This window comes from Nyctereutes procyonoides, unplaced genomic scaffold (assembly GCF_905146905.1).
Source record: "Nyctereutes procyonoides isolate TBG_1078 unplaced genomic scaffold, NYPRO_anot_genome, whole genome shotgun sequence".
Taxonomy (NCBI): domain Eukaryota; kingdom Metazoa; phylum Chordata; class Mammalia; order Carnivora; family Canidae; genus Nyctereutes; species Nyctereutes procyonoides.
The window spans coordinates 8896958-8915251 of record NW_026575144.1 but is presented as its reverse complement, the minus strand read 5'-3'; the positions used below and the strand labels follow the sequence as shown (position 1 = coordinate 8915251).

Genomic DNA, 18294 nt, shown 5'->3' with positions numbered 1-18294 from the left:
GACGGGAGCGCGCCCGGGCTGCCGCGACAGACTCCGCTCCGGGGGGCGGGAGGCGTACTGGCCCCCCCCCCCCGCCGCCACCCCCGGTCCGGGGCAGGCGCCCTCCGCCGCCCCGGGCGCGGCGCGGGAGCCGGTCAGTCAATCAGTCGGGCCGGCGGGCGAGCATGCAGGCGTGCAGGCAGGCAGGCGCGTTCAGGCGGGCCGCACAGGGCGGGCGGAGGGCTGAGGAGCGGCGGCCGCCTGGCCTGGAGAGGCGCAGAGCAGGCTCTTGGGGCGCCCAGCGGCAGCCGCGGACGTCTACGGCCATACCACCCTGAACGCGCCCGATCTCGTCTGATCTCGGAAGCTAAGCAGGGTCGGGCCTGGTTAGTACTTGGATGGGAGACCGCCTGGGAATACCGGGTGCTGTAGGCGTTTTTTCTTCGGCCTTTTGCCGGCCTTCCTGTCTGTCCCTTTGCCGCCAACGCCCCCCTCGCCCGAAGCGGCGGCGGCGGCGGCGGCGGCGGACGCGGCAGGCCCCCGCCCCGCCCGGAGCACCGCAGGGCGCCGCGGGGCACCGAGGGCGCCCGCTGCACGGGAGGGACGCCACCCACATACACCACCTCCTCTTCCGCTCAGCACTTCAACCTCGCAGCCCTTCACCCACGCCCACCCACGGCCTAGCCGGCCGCGCGTCCCAGGGGGCCGAGGGGGCACGAAGGGGGCCGAGGGAGGGGACGGGGCGACGGCCGGAACCTCGGGGCTGGGCCGGGGAGGGGGCGGTCGCTGGGGGGAGACGGGCGGGGGCCGGATCCCGTCTCCGCAGGACTGCGAGCCCCTCCGGGGGGCCGGGTGGGGGCTCTTTGGGGGCCGGGGGCCGGGGGCCGGGGTCGGGGGCGGGGGGCCGGGCCTCCCTGCGGGCCCTCCTCGCTCCGCCCTTATCTCCGCCCCCAGGACCGCCCCCCGGCCCTACCAATTCCCTGGCACCGCCCCCAGCGACCAAACCACCCAGCCACCCGCAACCACATCCACCTTCGGCCCGGGTCCGCCTGCACCTTCTCTCCGAAGGACATGCCCTCCCTCCCCCGCGGACCACCGTCCCTTCGGCCCTCAGCCCCGTCGTCCACGCACCGCGTGCCCAGGACACCAGATGGCCCGACCTCCGGGGGGCCTCAGGCCCCGTCGGCACCGGGCTCCGCGCTCCGTGTCCCCGCAACAGCCAAGACCACAGCGACGCGGGGGCGGGCCGGCACCCAGGCCGAAAGAGCCGCACGGAACACAGCGAGACACACAAGAGACGCCCGCCCCGCGCCTGGGCGTGGGCGCCGCGCACGCACACGGGCACACGGACCCGCGGCGGCGGTTCGGCTCATGGGCAGGAATGGGAGCAGAACGGCATCCCTGACACCGTGGCTGCGGGGCCTGCGGCTGCCAGGGCTCCTAAGGCAGCTCCAGGGCCTGCGCCCCTCCGGCGGGGTGGCTGCCTCGCCCCCACGGGCCGTGTGGCCCAGCCCCGAGTGCCTGTGTCCTTCCGTCTGCGTGTGTGTGTGTCTGTCGTGGGCACCGGTGACTGTGTCCCTGCCTGTCCGAGGACGGGGTCCGGCGGCGCGGGCGGCCCCGGCTTGGCTTTGAGCCAGGCCGGCTGAAGAACAGGAGAGGCCAGGGGCCGGCCGGCGCCGGGCCGCCGCATCCCCCCACCCCCCACACACAGACAAAGTGAACGGCCCGATGTGGCACGGCCTGCCATCCGGGGAGCCGAGCGGCGGCGACGCGCCCGCCAGGCCGGGGACGGGAGCGCGCCCGGGCTGCCGCGACAGACTCCGCTCCGGGGGGGCGGGAGGCGTACTGGCCCCCCCCCACTCCTCCCCCCCCCCCCCGCCACCCCCGGTCCGGGGCAGGCGCCCTCCGCCGCCCCGGGCGCGGCGCGGGAGCCGGTCAGTCAATCAGTCGGGCCGGCGGGCGAGCATGCAGGCGTGCAGGCAGGCAGGCGCGTTCAGGCGGGCCGCACAGGGCGGGCGGAGGGCTGAGGAGCGGCGGCCGCCTGGCCTGGAGAGGCGCAGAGCAGGCTCTTGGGGCGCCCAGCGGCAGCCGCGGACGTCTACGGCCATACCACCCTGAACGCGCCCGATCTCGTCTGATCTCGGAAGCTAAGCAGGGTCGGGCCTGGTTAGTACTTGGATGGGAGACCGCCTGGGAATACCGGGTGCTGTAGGCTTTTTTTCTTCGGCCTTTTGCCGGCCTTCCTGTCTGTCCCTTTGCCGCCAACGCCCCCCTCGCCCGAAGCGGCGGCGGCGGCGGCGGCGGCGGCGGCGGCGGCCGCGGCAGGGCCCCCGCCCCGCCCGGAGCACCGCAGGGCGCCGCGGGGCACCGAGGGCGCCCGCTGCACGGGAGGGACGCCACCCACATACACCACCTCCTCTTCCGCTCAGCACTTCAACCTCGCAGCCCTTCACCCACGCCCACCCACGGCCTAGCCGGCCGCGCGTCCCAGGGGGCCGAGGGGGCACGAAGGGGGCCGAGGGAGGGGACGGGGCGACGGCCGGAACCTCGGGGCTGGGCCGGGGAGGGGGCGGTCGCTGGGGGGAGACGGGCGGGGGCCGGATCCCGTCTCCGCAGGACTGCGAGCCCCTCCGGGGGGCCGGGTGGGGGCTCTTTGGGGGCCGGGGGCCGGGGGCCGGGGTCGGGGGCGGGGGGCCGGGCCTCCCTGCGGGCCCTCCTCGCTCCGCCCTTATCTCCGCCCCCAGGACCGCCCCCCGGCCCTACCAATTCCCTGGCACCGCCCCCAGCGACCAAGCCACCCAGCCACCCGCAACCACATCCACCTTCGGCCCGGGTCCGCCTGCACCTTCTCTCCGAAGGACATGCCCTCCCTCCCCCGCGGACCACCGTCCCTTCGGCCCTCAGCCCCGTCGTCCACGCACCGCGTGCCCAGGACACCAGATGGCCCGACCTCCGGGGGGCCTCAGGCCCCGTCGGCACCGGGCTCCGCGCTCCGTGTCCCCGCAACAGCCAAGACCACAGCGACGCGGGGGCGGGCCGGCACCCAGGCCGAAAGAGCCGCACGGAACACAGCGAGACACACAAGAGACGCCCGCCCCGCGCCTGGGCGTGGGCGCCGCGCACGCACACGGGCACACGGACCCGCGGCGGCGGTTCGGCTCATGGGCAGGAATGGGAGCAGAACGGCATCCCTGACACCGTGGCTGCGGGGCCTGCGGCTGCCAGGGCTCCTAAGGCAGCTCCAGGGCCTGCGCCCCTCCGGCGGGGTGGCTGCCTCGCCCCCACGGGCCGTGTGGCCCAGCCCCGAGTGCCTGTGTCCTTCCGTCTGCGTGTGTGTGTGTCTGTCGTGGGCACCGGTGACTGTGTCCCTGCCTGTCCGAGGACGGGGTCCGGCGGCGCGGGCGGCCCCGGCTTGGCTTTGAGCCAGGCCGGCTGAAGAACAGGAGAGGCCAGGGGCCGGCCGGCGCCGGGCCGCCGCATCCCCCCACCCCCCACACACAGACAAAGTGAACGGCCCGATGTGGCACGGCCTGCCATCCGGGGAGCCGAGCGGCGGCGACGCGCCCGCCAGGCCGGGGACGGGAGCGCGCCCGGGCTGCCGCGACAGACTCCGCTCCGGGGGGGCGGGAGGCGTACTGGCCCCCCCCCACTCCCCCCCCCCCCCGCCGCCACCCCCGGTCCGGGGCAGGCGCCCTCCGCCGCCCCGGGCGCGGCGCGGGAGCCGGTCAGTCAATCAGTCGGGCCGGCGGGCGAGCATGCAGGCGTGCAGGCAGGCAGGCGCGTTCAGGCGGGCCGCACAGGGCGGGCGGAGGGCTGAGGAGCGGCGGCCGCCTGGCCTGGAGAGGCGCAGAGCAGGCTCTTGGGGCGCCCAGCGGCAGCCGCGGACGTCTACGGCCATACCACCCTGAACGCGCCCGATCTCGTCTGATCTCGGAAGCTAAGCAGGGTCGGGCCTGGTTAGTACTTGGATGGGAGACCGCCTGGGAATACCGGGTGCTGTAGGCTTTTTTTCTTCGGCCTTTTGCCGGCCTTCCTGTCTGTCCCTTTGCCGCCAACGCCCCCCTCGCCCGAAGCGGCGGCGGCGGCGGCGGCGGCGGCGGCGGCGGCCGCGGCAGGGCCCCCGCCCCGCCCGGAGCACCGCAGGGCGCCGCGGGGCACCGAGGGCGCCCGCTGCACGGGAGGGACGCCACCCACATACACCACCTCCTCTTCCGCTCAGCACTTCAACCTCGCAGCCCTTCACCCACGCCCACCCACGGCCTAGCCGGCCGCGCGTCCCAGGGGGCCGAGGGGGCACGAAGGGGGCCGAGGGAGGGGACGGGGCGACGGCCGGAACCTCGGGGCTGGGCCGGGGAGGGGGCGGTCGCTGGGGGGAGACGGGCGGGGGCCGGATCCCGTCTCCGCAGGACTGCGAGCCCCTCCGGGGGGCCGGGTGGGGGCTCTTTGGGGGCCGGGGGCCGGGGGCCGGGGTCGGGGGCGGGGGGCCGGGCCTCCCTGCGGGCCCTCCTCGCTCCGCCCTTATCTCCGCCCCCAGGACCGCCCCCCGGCCCTACCAATTCCCTGGCACCGCCCCCAGCGACCAAGCCACCCAGCCACCCGCAACCACATCCACCTTCGGCCCGGGTCCGCCTGCACCTTCTCTCCGAAGGACATGCCCTCCCTCCCCCGCGGACCACCGTCCCTTCGGCCCTCAGCCCCGTCGTCCACGCACCGCGTGCCCAGGACACCAGATGGCCCGACCTCCGGGGGGCCTCAGGCCCCGTCGGCACCGGGCTCCGCGCTCCGTGTCCCCGCAACAGCCAAGACCACAGCGACGCGGGGGCGGGCCGGCACCCAGGCCGAAAGAGCCGCACGGAACACAGCGAGACACACAAGAGACGCCCGCCCCGCGCCTGGGCGTGGGCGCCGCGCACGCACACGGGCACACGGACCCGCGGCGGCGGTTCGGCTCATGGGCAGGAATGGGAGCAGAACGGCATCCCTGACACCGTGGCTGCGGGGCCTGCGGCTGCCAGGGCTCCTAAGGCAGCTCCAGGGCCTGCGCCCCTCCGGCGGGGTGGCTGCCTCGCCCCCACGGGCCGTGTGGCCCAGCCCCGAGTGCCTGTGTCCTTCCGTCTGCGTGTGTGTGTGTCTGTCGTGGGCACCGGTGACTGTGTCCCTGCCTGTCCGAGGACGGGGTCCGGCGGCGCGGGCGGCCCCGGCTTGGCTTTGAGCCAGGCCGGCTGAAGAACAGGAGAGGCCAGGGCCGGCCGGCGCCGGGCCGCCGCATCCCCCCACCCCCCACACACAGACAAAGTGAACGGCCCGATGTGGCACGGCCTGCCATCCGGGGAGCCGAGCGGCGGCGACGCGCCCGCCAGGCCGGGGACGGGAGCGCGCCCGGGCTGCCGCGACAGACTCCGCTCCGGGGGGGCGGGAGGCGTACTGGCCCCCCCCCACTCCTCCCCCCCCCCCGCCACCCCCGGTCCGGGGCAGGCGCCCTCCGCCGCCCCGGGCGCGGCGCGGGAGCCGGTCAGTCAATCAGTCGGGCCGGCGGGCGAGCATGCAGGCGTGCAGGCAGGCAGGCGCGTTCAGGCGGGCCGCACAGGGCGGGCGGAGGGCTGAGGAGCGGCGGCCGCCTGGCCTGGAGAGGCGCAGAGCAGGCTCTTGGGGCGCCCAGCGGCAGCCGCGGACGTCTACGGCCATACCACCCTGAACGCGCCCGATCTCGTCTGATCTCGGAAGCTAAGCAGGGTCGGGCCTGGTTAGTACTTGGATGGGAGACCGCCTGGGAATACCGGGTGCTGTAGGCTTTTTTTCTTCGGCCTTTGGCCGGCCTTCCTGTCTGTCCCTTTGCCGCCAACGCCCCCCTCGCCCGAAGCGGCGGCGGCGGCGGCGGCGGCGGCCGCGGCAGGACCCCCGCCCCGCCCGGAGCACCGCAGGGCGCCGCGGGGCACCGAGGGCGCCCGCTGCACGGGAGGGACGCCACCCACATACACCACCTCCTCTTCCGCTCAGCACTTCAACCTCGCAGCCCTTCACCCACGCCCACCCACGGCCTAGCCGGCCGCGCGTCCCAGGGGGCCGAGGGGGCACGAAGGGGGCCGAGGGAGGGGACGGGGCGACGGCCGGAACCTCGGGGCTGGGCCGGGGAGGGGGCGGTCGCTGGGGGGAGACGGGCGGGGGCCGGATCCCGTCTCCGCAGGACTGCGAGCCCCTCCGGGGGGCCGGGTGGGGGCTCTTTGGGGGCCGGGGGCCGGGGGCCGGGGTCGGGGGCGGGGGGCCGGGCCTCCCTGCGGGCCCTCCTCGCTCCGCCCTTATCTCCGCCCCCAGGACCGCCCCCCGGCCCTACCAATTCCCTGGCACCGCCCCCAGCGACCAAGCCACCCAGCCACCCGCAACCACATCCACCTTCGGCCCGGGTCCGCCTGCACCTTCTCTCCGAAGGACATGCCCTCCCTGCCCCGCGGACCACCGTCCCTTCGGCCCTCAGCCCCGTCGTCCACGCACCGCGTGCCCAGGACACCAGATGGCCCGACCTCCGGGGGGCCTCAGGCCCCGTCGGCACCGGGCTCCGCGCTCCGTGTCCCCGCAACAGCCAAGACCACAGCGACGCGGGGGCGGGCCGGCACCCAGGACGAAAGAGCCGCACGGAACACAGCGAGACACACAAGAGACGCCCGCCCCGCGCCTGGGCGTGGGCGCCGCGCACGCACACGGGCACACGGACCCGCGGCGGCGGTTCGGCTCATGGGCAGGAATGGGAGCAGAACGGCATCCCTGACACCGTGGCTGCGGGGCCTGCGGCTGCCAGGGCTCCTAAGGCAGCTCCAGGGCCTGCGCCCCTCCGGCGGGGTGGCTGCCTCGCCCCCACGGGCCGTGTGGCCCAGCCCCGAGTGCCTGTGTCCTTCCGTCTGCGTGTGTGTGTGTCTGTCGTGGGCACCGGTGACTGTGTCCCTGCCTGTCCGAGGACGGGGTCCGGCGGCGCGGGCGGCCCCGGCTTGGCTTTGAGCCAGGCCGGCTGAAGAACAGGAGAGGCCAGGGCCGGCCGGCGCCGGGCCGCCGCATCCCCCCACCCCCCACACACAGACAAAGTGAACGGCCCGATGTGGCACGGCCTGCCATCCGGGGAGCCGAGCGGCGGCGACGCGCCCGCCAGGCCGGGGACGGGAGCGCGCCCGGGCTGCCGCGACAGACTCCGCTCCGGGGGGGCGGGAGGCGTACTGGCCCCCCCCCACTCCTCCCCCCCCCCCCCGCCACCCCCGGTCCGGGGCAGGCGCCCTCCGCCGCCCCGGGCGCGGCGCGGGAGCCGGTCAGTCAATCAGTCGGGCCGGCGGGCGAGCATGCAGGCGTGCAGGCAGGCAGGCGCGTTCAGGCGGGCCGCACAGGGCGGGCGGAGGGCTGAGGAGCGGCGGCCGCCTGGCCTGGAGAGGCGCAGAGCAGGCTCTTGGGGCGCCCAGCGGCAGCCGCGGACGTCTACGGCCATACCACCCTGAACGCGCCCGATCTCGTCTGATCTCGGAAGCTAAGCAGGTCGGGCCTGGTTAGTACTTGGATGGGAGACCGCCTGGGAATACCGGGTGCTGTAGGCTTTTTTTCTTCGGCCTTTTGCCGGCCTTCCTGTCTGTCCCTTTGCCGCCAACGCCCCCCTCGCCCGAAGCGGCGGCGGCGGCGGCGGCGGCGGCGGCGGCGGCCGCGGCAGGGCCCCCGCCCCGCCCGGAGCACCGCAGGGCGCCGCGGGGCACCGAGGGCGCCCGCTGCACGGGAGGGACGCCACACACATACACCACCTCCTCTTCCGCTCAGCACTTCAACCTCGCAGCCCTTCACCCACGCCCACCCACGGCCTAGCCGGCCGCGCGTCCCAGGGGGCCGAGGGGCACGAAGGGGGCCGAGGGAGGGGACGGGGCGACGGCCGGAACCTCGGGGCTGGGCCGGGGAGGGGCGGTCGCTGGGGGGAGACGGGCGGGGGCCGGATCCCGTCTCCGCAGGACTGCGAGCCCCTCCGGGGGGCCGGGTGGGGGCTCTTTGGGGGCCGGGGGCCGGGGGCCGGGGTCGGGGGCGGGGGGCCGGGCCTCCCTGCGGGCCCTCCTCGCTCCGCCCTTATCTCCGCCCCCAGGACCGCCCCCCGGCCCTACCAATTCCCTGGCACCGCCCCCAGCGACCAAGCCACCCAGCCACCCGCAACCACATCCACCTTCGGCCCGGGTCCGCCTGCACCTTCTCTCCGAAGGACATGCCCTCCCTCCCCCGCGGACCACCGTCCCTTCGGCCCTCAGCCCCGTCGTCCACGCACCGCGTGCCCAGGACACCAGATGGCCCGACCTCCGGGGGGCCTCAGGCCCCGTCGGCACCGGGCTCCGCGCTCCGTGTCCCCGCAACAGCCAAGACCACAGCGACGCGGGGGCGGGCCGGCACCCAGGCCGAAAGAGCCGCACGGAACACAGCGAGACACACAAGAGACGCCCGCCCCGCGCCTGGGCGTGGGCGCCGCGCACGCACACGGGCACACGGACCCGCGGCGGCGGTTCGGCTCATGGGCAGGAATGGGAGCAGAACGGCATCCCTGACACCGTGGCTGCGGGGCCTGCGGCTGCCAGGGCTCCTAAGGCAGCTCCAGGGCCTGCGCCCCTCCGGCGGGGTGGCTGCCTCGCCCCCACGGGCCGTGTGGCCCAGCCCCGAGTGCCTGTGTCCTTCCGTCTGCGTGTGTGTGTGTCTGTCGTGGGCACCGGTGACTGTGTCCCTGCCTGTCCGAGGACGGGGTCCGGCGGCGCGGGCGGCCCCGGCTTGGCTTTGAGCCAGGCCGGCTGAAGAACAGGAGAGGCCAGGGGCCGGCCGGCGCCGGGCCGCCGCATCCCCCCACCCCCCACACACAGACAAAGTGAACGGCCCGATGTGGCACGGCCTGCCATCCGGGGAGCCGAGCGGCGGCGACGCGCCCGCCAGGCCGGGGACGGGAGCGCGCCCGGGCTGCCGCGACAGACTCCGCTCCGGGGGGGCGGGAGGCGTACTGGCCCCCCCCCACTCCTCCCCCCCCCCCGCCACCCCCGGTCCGGGGCAGGCGCCCTCCGCCGCCCCGGGCGCGGCGCGGGAGCCGGTCAGTCAATCAGTCGGGCCGGCGGGCGAGCATGCAGGCCTGCAGGCAGGCAGGCGCGTTCAGGCGGGCCGCACAGGGCGGGCGGAGGGCTGAGGAGCGGCGGCCGCCTGGCCTGGAGAGGCGCAGAGCAGGCTCTTGGGGCGCCCAGCGGCAGCCGCGGACGTCTACGGCCATACCACCCTGAACGCGCCCGATCTCGTCTGATCTCGGAAGCTAAGCAGGGTCGGGCCTGGTTAGTACTTGGATGGGAGACCGCCTGGGAATACCGGGTGCTGTAGGCGTTTTTTCTTCGGCCTTTTGCCGGCCTTCCTGTCTGTCCCTTTGCCGCCAACGCCCCCCTCGCCCGAAGCGGCGGCGGCGGCGGCGGCGGCGGACGCGGCAGGCCCCCGCCCCGCCCGGAGCACCGCAGGGCGCCGCGGGGCACCGAGGGCGCCCGCTGCACGGGAGGGACGCCACCCACATACACCACCTCCTCTTCCGCTCAGCACTTCAACCTCGCAGCCCTTCACCCACGCCCACCCACGGCCTAGCCGGCCGCGCGTCCCAGGGGGCCGAGGGGGCACGAAGGGGGCCGAGGGAGGGGACGGGGCGACGGCCGGAACCTCGGGGCTGGGCCGGGGAGGGGGCGGTCGCTGGGGGGAGACGGGCGGGGGCCGGATCCCGTCTCCGCAGGACTGCGAGCCCCTCCGGGGGGCCGGGTGGGGGCTCTTTGGGGGCCGGGGGCCGGGGGCCGGGGTCGGGGGCGGGGGCGGGGGGCCGGGCCTCCCTGCGGGCCCTCCTCGCTCCGCCCTTATCTCCGCCCCCAGGACCGCCCCCCGGCCCTACCAATTCCCTGGCACCGCCCCCAGCGACCAAGCCACCCAGCCACCCGCAACCACATCCACCTTCGGCCCGGGTCCGCCTGCACCTTCTCTCCGAAGGACATGCCCTCCCTCCCCCGCGGACCACCGTCCCTTCGGCCCTCAGCCCCGTCGTCCCACGCACCGCGTGCCCAGGACACCAGATGGCCCGACCTCCGGGGGGCCTCAGGCCCCGTCGGCACCGGGCTCCGCGCTCCGTGTCCCCGCAACAGCCAAGACCACAGCGACGCGGGGGCGGGCCGGCACCCAGGCCGAAAGAGCCGCACGGAACACAGCGAGACACACAAGAGACGCCCGCCCCGCGCCTGGGCGTGGGCGCCGCGCACGCACACGGGCACACGGACCCGCGGCGGCGGTTCGGCTCATGGCCAGGAATGGGAGCAGAACGGCATCCCTGACACCGTGGCTGCGGGGCCTGCGGCTGCCAGGGCTCCTAAGGCAGCTCCAGGGCCTGCGCCCCTCCGGCGGGGTGGCTGCCTCGCCCCCACGGGCCGTGTGGCCCAGCCCCGAGTGCCTGTGTCCTTCCGTCTGCGTGTGTGTGTGTCTGTCGTGGGCACCGGTGACTGTGTCCCTGCCTGTCCGAGGACGGGGTCCGGCGGCGCGGGCGGCCCCGGCTTGGCTTTGAGCCAGGCCGGCTGAAGAACAGGAGAGGCCAGGGGCCGGCCGGCGCCGGGCCGCCGCATCCCCCCACCCCCCCACACACAGACAAAGTGAACGGCCCCGATGTGGCACGGCCTGCCATCCGGGAGCCGAGCGGCGGCGACGCGCCCGCCAGGCCGGGGACGGGAGCGCGCCCGGGCTGCCGCGACAGACTCCGCTCCGGGGGGGCGGGAGGCGTACTGGCCCCCCCCCCACTCCTCCCCCCCCCCCCGCCACCCCCGGTCCGGGGCAGGCGCCCTCCGCCGCCCCGGGCGCGGCGCGGGAGCCGGTCAGTCAATCAGTCGGGCCGGCGGGCGAGCATGCAGGCGTGCAGGCAGGCAGGCGCGTTCAGGCGGGCCGCACAGGGCGGGCGGAGGGCTGAGGAGCGGCGGCCGCCTGGCCTGGAGAGGCGCAGAGCAGGCTCTTGGGGCGCCCAGCGGCAGCCGCGGACGTCTACGGCCATACCACCCTGAACGCGCCCGATCTCGTCTGATCTCGGAAGCTAAGCAGGGTCGGGCCTGGTTAGTACTTGGATGGGAGACCGCCTGGGAATACCGGGTGCTGTAGGCTTTTTTCTTCGGCCTTTTGCCGGCCTTCCTGTCTGTCCCTTTGCCGCCAACGCCCCCCTCGCCCGAAGCGGCGGCGGCGGCGGCGGCGGCGGCGGCCGCGGCAGGGCCCCCGCCCCGCCCGGAGCACCGCAGGGCGCCGCGGGGCACCGAGGGCGCCCGCTGCACGGGAGGGACGCCACCCACATACACCACCTCCTCTTCCGCTCAGCACTTCAACCTCGCAGCCCTTCACCCACGCCCACCCACGGCCTAGCCGGCCGCGCGTCCCAGGGGGCCGAGGGGCACGAAGGGGGCCGAGGAGGGGACGGGGCGACGGCCGGAACCTCGGGGCTGGGCCGGGAGGGGGCGGTCGCTGGGGGGAGACGGGCGGGGGCCGGATCCCGTCTCCGCAGGACTGCGAGCCCCTCCGGGGGGCCGGGTGGGGGCTCTTTGGGGGCCGGGGGCCGGGGTCGGGGGCGGGGGGCCGGGCCTCCCTGCGGGCCCTCCTCGCTCCGCCCTTATCTCCGCCCCCAGGACCGCCCCCCGGCCCTACCAATTCCCTGGCACCGCCCCCAGCGACCAAGCCACCCAGCCACCCGCAACCACATCCACCTTCGGCCCGGGTCCGCCTGCACCTTCTCTCCGAAGGACATGCCCTCCCTCCCCCGCGGACCACCGTCCCTTCGGCCCTCAGCCCCGTCGTCCACCGCACCCGCGTGCCCAGGACACCAGATGGCCCGACCTCCGGGGGCCTCAGGCCCCGTCGGCAACCGGGCTCCCGCGCTCCGTGTCCCCGCAACAGCCAAGACCACAGCGACGCGGGGGCGGGCCGGCACCCAGGCCGAAAGAGCCGCACGGAACACAGCGAGACACACAAGAGACGCCCGCCCCGCGCCTGGGCGTGGGCGCCGCGCACGCACACGGGCACACGGACCCGCGGCGGCGGTTCGGCTCATGGGCAGGAATGGGAGCAGAACGGCATCCCTGACACCGTGGCTGCGGGGCCTGCGGCTGCCAGGGCTCCTAAGGCAGCTCCAGGGCCTGCGCCCCTCCGGCGGGGTGGCTGCCTCGCCCCCACGGGCCGTGTGGCCCAGCCCCGAGTGCCTGTGTCCTTCCGTCTGCGTGTGTGGTGTGTCTGTCGTGGGCACCGGTGACTGTGTCCCTGCCTGTCCGAGGACGGGTCCGGCGGCGCGGGCGGCCCCGCTTGGCTTTGAGCCAGGCCGGCTGAAGAACAGAGAGGCCAGGGGCCGGCCGGCGCCGGGCCGCCGCATCCCCCCACCCCCCACACACAGACAAAGTGAACGGCCCGATGTGGCACGGCCTGCCATCCGGGGAGCCGAGCGGCGGCGACGCGCCCGCCAGGCCGGGGACGGGAGCGCGCCCGGGCTGCCGCGACAGACTCCGCTCCGGGGGGGCGGGAGGCGTACTGGCCCCCCCCCCCCCGCCGCCACCCCCGGTCCGGGGCAGGCGCCCTCCGCCGCCCCGGGCGCGGCGCGGGAGCCGGTCAGTCAATCAGTCGGGCCGGCGGGCGAGCATGCAGGCGTGCAGGCAGGCAGGCGCGTTCAGGCGGGCCGCACAGGGCGGGCGGAGGGCTGAGGAGCGGCGGCCGCCTGGCCTGGAGAGGCGCAGAGCAGGCTCTTGGGGCGCCCAGCGGCAGCCGCGGACGTCTACGGCCATACCACCCTGAACGCGCCCGATCTCGTCTGATCTCGGAAGCTAAGCAGGGTCGGGCCTGGTTAGTACTTGGATGGGAGACCGCCTGGGAATACCGGGTGCTGTAGGCGTTTTTTCTTCGGCCTTTTGCCGCCTTCCTGTCTGTCCCTTTGCCGCCAACGCCCCCCTCGCCCGAAGCGGGCGGCGGCGGCGGCGGCGGCGGACGCGGCAGGCCCCCGCCCCGCCCGGAGCACCGCAGGCGCCGCGGGGCACCGAGGGCGCCCGCTGCACGGGAGGGACGCCACCCACATACACCACCTCCTCTTCCGCTCAGCACTTCAACCTCGCAGCCCTTCACCCCACGCCCACCCACGGCCTAGCCGGCCGCGCGTCCCAGGGGGCCGAGGGGGCACGAAGGGGCCGAGGGAGGGGACGGGGCGACGGCCGGAACCTCGGGGCTGGGCCGGGGAGGGGCGGTCGCTGGGGGGAGACGGGCGGGGGCCGGATCCCGTCTCCGCAGGACTGCGAGCCCCTCCGGGGGGCCGGGTGGGGCTCTTTGGGGCCGGGGGCCGGGGGCCGGGGTCGGGGGCGGGGGGCCGGGCCTCCCTGCGGGCCCTCCTCGCTCCGCCCTTATCTCCGCCCCCAGGACCGCCCCCCGGCCCTACCAATTCCCTGGCAACCGCCCCCAGCGACCAAACCACCCAGCCACCCGCAACCACATCCACCTTCGGCCCGGGTCCGCCTGCACCTTCTCTCCGAAGGACATGCCCTCCCTCCCCCGCGGACCACCGTCCCTTCGGCCCTCAGCCCCGTCGTCCACGCACCGCGTGCCCAGGACACCAGATGGCCCGACCTCCGGGGGCCTCAGGCCCCGTCGGCACCGGCTCCGCGCTCCGTGTCCCCGCAACAGCCAAGACCACAGCGACGCGGGGGCGGGCCGGCACCCAGGCCGAAAGAGCCGCACGGAACACAGCGAGACACACAAGAGACGCCCGCCCCGCGCCTGGGCGTGGGCGCCGCGCACGCACACGGGCACACGGACCCGCGGCGGCGGTTCGGCTCATGGGCAGGAATGGGAGCAGAACGGCATCCCTGACACCGTGGCTGCGGGGCCTGCGGCTGCCAGGGCTCCTAAGGCAGCTCCAGGGCCTGCGCCCCTCCGGCGGGGTGGCTGCCTCGCCCCCACGGGCCGTGTGGCCCAGCCCCGAGTGCCTGTGTCCTTCCGTCTGCGTGTGTGTGTGTCTGTCGTGGGCACCGGTGACTGTGTCCCTGCCTGTCCGAGGACGGGGTCCGGCGGCGCGGGCGGCCCCGGCTTGGCTTTGAGCCAGGCCGGCTGAAGAACAGGAGAGGCCAGGGGCCGGCCGGCGCCGGGCCGCCGCATCCCCCCACCCCCCACACACAGACAAAGTGAACGGCCCGATGTGGCACGGCCTGCCATCCGGGGAGCCGAGCGGCGGCGACGCGCCCGCCAGGCCGGGGACGGGAGCGCGCCCGGGCTGCCGCGACAGACTCCGCTCCGGGGGGGCGGGAGGCGTACTGGCCCCCCCCCCACTCCTCCCCCCCCCCCCCGCCACCCCCGGTCCGGGCAGGCGCCCTCCGCCGCCCCGGGCGCGGCGCGGGAGCCGGTCAGTCAATCAGTCGGGCCGGCGGGCGAGCATGCAGGCGTGCAGGCAGGCAGGCGCGTTCAGGCGGGCCGCACAGGGCGGGCGGAGGGCTGAGGAGCGGCGGCCGCCTGGCCTGGAGAGGCGCAGAGCAGGCTCTTGGGGCGCCCAGCGGCAGCCGCGGACGTCTACGGCCATACCACCCTGAACGCGCCCGATCTCGTCTGATCTCGGAAGCTAAGCAGGGTCGGGCCTGGTTAGTACTTGGATGGGAGACCGCCTGGGAATACCGGGTGCTGTAGGCTTTTTTTCTTCGGCCTTTTGCCGGCCTTCCTGTCTGTCCCTTTGCCGCCAACGCCCCCCTCGCCCGAAGCGGCGGCGGCGGCGGCGGCGGCGGGCGGCGGGCCGCGGCAGGGCCCCCGCCCCGCCCGGAGCACCGCAGGGCGCCGCGGGGCACCGAGGGCGCCCGCTGCACGGGAGGGACGCCACCCACATACACCACCTCCTCTTCCGCTCAGCACTTCAACCTCGCAGCCCTTCACCCACGCCCACCCACGGCCTAGCCGGCCGCGCGTCCCAGGGGCCGAGGGGGCACGAAGGGGCCGAGGGAGGGGACGGGGCGACGGCCGGAACCTCGGGGCTGGGCCGGGGAGGGGGCGGTCGCTGGGGGGAGACGGGCGGGGGCCGGATCCCGTCTCCGCAGGACTGCGAGCCCCTCCGGGGGGCCGGGTGGGGGCTCTTTGGGGGCCGGGGGCCGGGGGCCGGGGTCGGGGGCGGGGGCGGGGGGCCGGGCCTCCCTGCGGGCCCTCCTCGCTCCGCCCTTATCTCCGCCCCCAGGACCGCCCCCCGGCCCTACCAATTCCCTGGCACCGCCCCCAGCGACCAAGCCACCCAGCCACCCGCAACCACATCCACCTTCGGCCCGGGTCCGCCTGCACCTTCTCTCCGAAGGACATGCCCTCCCTCCCCCGCGGACCACCGTCCCTTCGGCCCTCAGCCCCGTCGTCCACGCACCGCGTGCCCAGGACACCAGATGGCCCGACCTCCGGGGGGCCTCAGGCCCCGTCGGCACCGGGCTCCGCGCTCCGTGTCCCCGCAACAGCCAAGACCACAGCGACGCGGGGGCGGGCCGGCACCCAGGCCGAAAGAGCCGCACGGAACACAGCGAGACACACAAGAGACGCCCGCCCCGCGCCTGGGCGTGGGCGCCGCGCACGCACACGGGCACACGGACCCGCGGCGGCGGTTCGGCTCATGGCCAGGAATGGAGCAGAACGGCATCCCTGACACCGTGGCTGCGGGCCTGCGGCTGCCAGGCTCCTAAGGCAGCTCCAGGGCCTGCGCCCCTCCGGCGGGGTGCTGCCTCGCCCCCACGGGCCGTGTGGCCCAGCCCCGAGTGCCTGTGTCCTTCCGTCTGCGTGTGTGTGTGTCTGTCGTGGGCACCGGTGACTGTGTCCCTGCCTGTCCGAGGACGGGGTCCGGCGGCGCGGTGCGGCCCCGGCTTGGCTTTGAGCCAGGCCGGCTGAAGAACAGGAGAGGCCAGGGGCCGGCCGGCGCCGGGCCGCCGCATCCCCCCACCCCCCACACACAGACAAAGTGAACGGCCCGATGTGGCACGGCCTGCCATCCGGGGAGCCGAGCGGGCGGCGACGCGCCCGCCAGGCCGGGACGGGAGCGCGCCCGGGCTGCCGCGACAGACTCCGCTCCGGGGGGGCGGGAGGCGTACTGGCCCCCCCCCACTCCTCCCCCCCCCCCCGCCACCCCCGGTCCGGGGCAGGCGCCCTCCGCCGCCCCGGGCGCGGCGCGGGAGCCGGTCAGTCAATCAGTCGGGCCGGCGGGCGAGCATGCAGGCGTGCAGGCAGGCAGGCGCGTTCAGGCGGGCCGCACAGGGCGGGCGGAGGGCTGAGGAGCGGCGGCCGCCTGGCCTGGAGAGGCGCAGAGCAGGCTCTTGGGGCGCCCAGCGGCAGCCGCGGACGTCTACGGCCATACCACCCTGAACGCGCCCGATCTCGTCTGATCTCGGAAGCTAAGCAGGGTCGGGCCTGGTTAGTACTTGGATGGGAGACCGCCTGGGAATACCGGGTGCTGTAGGCTTTTTTTCTTCGGCCTTTTGCCGGCCTTCCTGTCTGTCCCTTTGCCGCCAACGCCCCCCTCGCCCGAAGCGGCGGCGGCGGCGGCGGCGGCGGCGGCGGCCGCGGCAGGGCCCCCGCCCCGCCCGGAGCACCGCAGGGCGCCGCGGGGCACCGAGGGCGCCCGCTGCACGGAGGGACGCCACCCACATACACCACCTCCTCTTCCGCTCAGCACTTCAACCTCGCAGCCCTTCACCCACGCCCACCCACGGCCTAGCCGGCCGCGCGTCCCAGGGGGCCGAGGGGGCACGAAGGGGGCCGAGGGAGGGACGGGGCGACGGCCGGAACCTCGGGGCTGGGCCGGGAGGGGGCGGTCGCTGGGGGGAGACGGGCGGGGCCGGATCCCGTCTCCGCAGGACTGCGAGCCCCTCCGGGGGGCCGGTGGGGGCTCTTTGGGGGCCGGGGCCGGGGCCGGGGTCGGGGGCGGGGCGGGGGCCGGGCCTCCCTGCGGGCCCTCCTCGCTCCGCCCTTATCTCCGCCCCCAGGACCGCCCCCCGGCCCTACCAATTCCCTGGCACCGCCCCCAGCGACCAAGCCACCCAGCCACCCGCAACCACATCCACCTTCGGCCCGGGTCCGCCTGCACCTTCTCTCCGAAGGACATGCCCTCCCTCCCCCGCGGACCACCGTCCCTTCGGCCCTCAGCCCCCGTCGTCCACGCACCGCGTGCCCAGGACACCAGATGGCCCGACCTCCGGGGGCCTCAGGCCCCGTCGGCACCGGGCTCCGCGCTCCGTGTCCCCGCAACAGCCAAGACCACAGCGACGCGGGGGCGGGCCGGCACCCAGGCCGAAAGAGCCGCACGGAACACAGCGAGACACACAAGAGACGCCCGCCCCGCGCCTGGGCGTGGGCGCCGCGCACAAGCACACGGGCACACGGACCCGCGGCGGCGGTTCGGCTCATGGGCAGGAATGGGAGCAGAACGGCATCCCTGACACCGTGGCTGCGGGGCCTGCGGCTGCCAGGGCTCCTAAGGCAGCTCCAGGGCCTGCGCCCCTCCGGCGGGGTGGCTGCCTCGCCCCCACGGGCCGTGTGGCCCAGCCCCGAGTGCCTGTGTCCTTCCGTCTGCGTGTGTGTGTGTCTGTCGTGGGCACCGGTGACTGTGTCCCTGCCTGTCCGAGGACGGGGTCCGGCGGCGCGGGCGGCCCCGGCTTGGCTTTGAGCCAGGCCGGCTGAAGAACAGGAGAGGCCAGGGGCCGGCCGGCGCCGGGCCGCCGCATCCCCCCACCCCCCACACACAGACAAAGTGAACGGCCCGATGTGGCACGGCCTGCCATCCGGGAGCCGAGCGGCGGCGACGCGCCCGCCAGGCCGGGGACGGGAGCGCGCCCGGGCTGCCGCGACAGACTCCGCTCCGGGGGGCGGGAGGCGTACTGGCCCCCCCCCACTCCTCCCCCCCCCCCCCGCCACCCCCGGTCCGGGGCAGGCGCCCTCCGCCGCCCCGGGCGCGGCGCGGGAGCCGGTCAGTCAATCAGTCGGGCCGGCGGGCGAGCATGCAGGCGTGCAGGCAGGCAGGCGCGTTCAGGCGGGCCGCACAGGGCGGGCGGAGGGCTGAGGAGCGGCGGCCGCCTGGCCTGGAGAGGCGCAGAGCAGGCTCTTGGGGCGCCCAGCGGCAGCCGCGGACGTCTACGGCCATACCACCCTGAACGCGCCCGATCTCGTCTGATCTCGGAAGCTAAGCAGGGTCGGGCCTGGTTAGTACTTGGATGGAGACCGCCTGGGAATACCGGGTGCTGTAGGCTTTTTTTCTTCGGCCTTTTGCCGGCCTTCCTGTCTGTCCCTTTGCCGCCAACGCCCCCCTCG

At 76.0% G+C, this 18294-nt stretch overlaps 11 non-coding genes across 11 annotated transcripts; all 11 read left to right on the top strand.

Annotated features, from left to right (window-relative positions):
* Positions 1-295: 295 nt before the first annotated feature.
* LOC129499318 (5S ribosomal RNA) lies at positions 296-414 on the top strand. The gene has a single exon (XR_008662365.1). It is a non-coding gene; the product is annotated as a 5S ribosomal RNA (ribosomal RNA).
* A 1661-nt stretch (positions 415-2075) lies between these two features.
* LOC129499312 (5S ribosomal RNA) lies at positions 2076-2194 on the top strand. The gene has a single exon (XR_008662359.1). It is a non-coding gene; the product is annotated as a 5S ribosomal RNA (ribosomal RNA).
* Positions 2195-3865: 1671 nt separating this feature from the next.
* LOC129499311 (5S ribosomal RNA) lies at positions 3866-3984 on the top strand. The gene has a single exon (XR_008662358.1). It is a non-coding gene; the product is annotated as a 5S ribosomal RNA (ribosomal RNA).
* A 1668-nt stretch (positions 3985-5652) lies between these two features.
* Positions 5653-5771, top strand: LOC129499310 (5S ribosomal RNA). Its single transcript, XR_008662357.1, has one exon. It is a non-coding gene; the product is annotated as a 5S ribosomal RNA (ribosomal RNA).
* Positions 5772-7432: 1661 nt separating this feature from the next.
* On the top strand, positions 7433-7550 carry LOC129499322 (5S ribosomal RNA). Its single transcript, XR_008662369.1, has one exon. It is a non-coding gene; the product is annotated as a 5S ribosomal RNA (ribosomal RNA).
* Positions 7551-9217: 1667 nt separating this feature from the next.
* LOC129499317 (5S ribosomal RNA) lies at positions 9218-9336 on the top strand. Its single transcript, XR_008662364.1, has one exon. It is a non-coding gene; the product is annotated as a 5S ribosomal RNA (ribosomal RNA).
* Positions 9337-11005: 1669 nt separating this feature from the next.
* LOC129499308 (5S ribosomal RNA) lies at positions 11006-11124 on the top strand. The gene has a single exon (XR_008662355.1). It is a non-coding gene; the product is annotated as a 5S ribosomal RNA (ribosomal RNA).
* A 1643-nt stretch (positions 11125-12767) lies between these two features.
* LOC129499316 (5S ribosomal RNA) lies at positions 12768-12886 on the top strand. Its single transcript, XR_008662363.1, has one exon. It is a non-coding gene; the product is annotated as a 5S ribosomal RNA (ribosomal RNA).
* Positions 12887-14542: 1656 nt separating this feature from the next.
* On the top strand, positions 14543-14661 carry LOC129499307 (5S ribosomal RNA). Its single transcript, XR_008662354.1, has one exon. It is a non-coding gene; the product is annotated as a 5S ribosomal RNA (ribosomal RNA).
* A 1670-nt stretch (positions 14662-16331) lies between these two features.
* LOC129499306 (5S ribosomal RNA) lies at positions 16332-16450 on the top strand. Its single transcript, XR_008662353.1, has one exon. It is a non-coding gene; the product is annotated as a 5S ribosomal RNA (ribosomal RNA).
* Positions 16451-18115: 1665 nt separating this feature from the next.
* Positions 18116-18233, top strand: LOC129499319 (5S ribosomal RNA). The gene has a single exon (XR_008662366.1). It is a non-coding gene; the product is annotated as a 5S ribosomal RNA (ribosomal RNA).
* Positions 18234-18294: the final 61 nt, after the last annotated feature.